The 1,921-nt window shown below is 40.3% G+C and overlaps 1 pseudogene; it reads left to right on the top strand.

Annotated features, from left to right (window-relative positions):
- The first annotated feature begins 14 nt into the window (after nucleotides 1-14).
- Nucleotides 15-940, top strand: LOC104982158 (annotated as a pseudogene).
- Nucleotides 941-1,921: the final 981 nt, after the last annotated feature.

The raw sequence follows: 1,921 nt of genomic DNA, 5'->3' as shown, positions 1-1,921 counted from the left end.
AAAAAAAAAAAAAAAACTACACAGAGGTGACTGAGTTTATCCTCCTGGGACTGACAGATCGAGCTGACTTGCATCCTGTCCTTTTTGTGGTCTTCCTAGTCATCTACCTGATCACAATTGTCGGTAATGTCGGCATGATTTTGTTAATCAGAACTGACTCAAAGCTTCAGACTCCAGTGTACTTCTTCCTCAGCCACCTCACCTTTGTAGATCTCTGTTATGCCACCAATGTCACTCTTCAGATGCTGGTTCATTTCTTATCCAAGAGAAAAATCATTTCATTCCTTGGCTGCTTTATACAGTTCTAATTTTTCATTGCCTTGGTGATTGCAATTATTATATGCGCACAGTGATGGCTTATGATCGCAACGTGGCCATCTGCAAAGCATTGTTATACGGCGGCAAGATATCCCGAGGTGCCTGCCTTTCTCTTGTTGCTGCTCCTTATTCTTACGGCTTTGCAATTGGTCTTGCCCAGACCATCCTGATGCTTCGTCTCTCCTTCTGTGGACCCAATGAAATCAACCACTTTTACTGTGTGGACCCACCTCTCCTAGTCCTGGCCTGCTCAGATACTTATGTCACAGAGACTGCCATGTTTGTGGGGGCTGGTTCCAACCTCACGTGTTCTCTCACCATTATCCTCATATTCTACATTTTCATCTTTAGAGCCATTCTGCATATCTGCTCTGCAGAAGGGAGGCACAAGGCCTTCTCCACATGTGGGTCTCACCTGACAGCTGTCACTGTATTTTATGGGACACTGTTCTGCATGTATCTGAGGCCCCCTTCCGAGACCTCTGTAGAACTGGGCAAAAATGTAGCTGTTTTTTATATTTTCATGAGTCCTATGCTAAACCCTTTGATCTACAGACTTTGGAACAAAGATATTAAAAAAGCAATAAGGAGAATGATTCAAAAGAAATTTTTTGTCAAATAGAGTAGACATTTTGGTCACAGGTATGTAACGTATACATAGTCTCTGATCAATTAGTGAGTATTTTAACAAATCATTTTGTCTATTGACCATTCTTTTCTTCTGTAATTCACCAATAAGACTTGGAAGAATGTTTTTAAACTGTTAGCTGTGACTCAGTGTGTTAAAATAATACCACATATAAGTTAAAACACAAGACCAAATAACATTGTTATTGATATATAAAATTAATAAAGGAAAGATTAGTCTATCTATGTTACTCAAAAAGGTATAGACTTTTAACAGAATTTAAAAATGATGCTAAAGGAATGACAATGTTTTAGATTTCCAGGGCTTAATGGGTTTTTTATTTATTTTCTAGTAACTTGTCAACTTTGCTTGTGTATTTGTCTGTTGGTTTGTCTCTTTTGTTTTCTATTATTCAAATTATATAGGAATGAAGATTTTGGGGAATCTCAGGTTATTATTCCAGGACATTTTTTAGATGATAATACTGATCGAATAGTATTCTCATTCATAAGATTTTTTATGTAAATGCCAAATATGTTTCAGATAAGATCAGATCAGTTGTTCAGTCGTGTCCGACTCTTTGCGACTCCATGAATCCCAGCACGCCAGGCCTCCCTGTCCATCACCAACTCCCGGAGTTCACTGAGACTCACGTCCCTCGAGTCAGTGATGCCATCCAGCCATCTCATCCTCTGTCGTCCCCTTCTCTTCTTGCCCCCAATCCCTCCAAGCATCAGAATCTTTTTCAGTGAGTCAACTCTTCGCATGAGGTGGCCAAAGTACTGGAGTTCCAGCTTTAGCATCATTCCATCCAAAGAAATCCCAGAGCTGATCTCCTTCAGAATGCACTGGTTGGATCTCCTTGAAGTCCAAGGGACTCTCAAGACTCTTCTCCAACACCACAGTTCAAAAGCATCAATTCTTCGGCGCTCAGCCTTCTTCACAGTCCAAATCTAACATCCATGCATGACCACA

This window comes from Bison bison, unplaced genomic scaffold (assembly GCF_000754665.1).
Source record: "Bison bison bison isolate TAMUID 2011002044 unplaced genomic scaffold, Bison_UMD1.0 scf7180017859916, whole genome shotgun sequence".
Classification (NCBI taxonomy): Eukaryota; Metazoa; Chordata; class Mammalia; order Artiodactyla; family Bovidae; genus Bison; species Bison bison.
The sequence above is the reverse complement of the archived record's forward strand: the minus strand, read 5'-3'. Positions and strand labels throughout refer to the sequence as shown.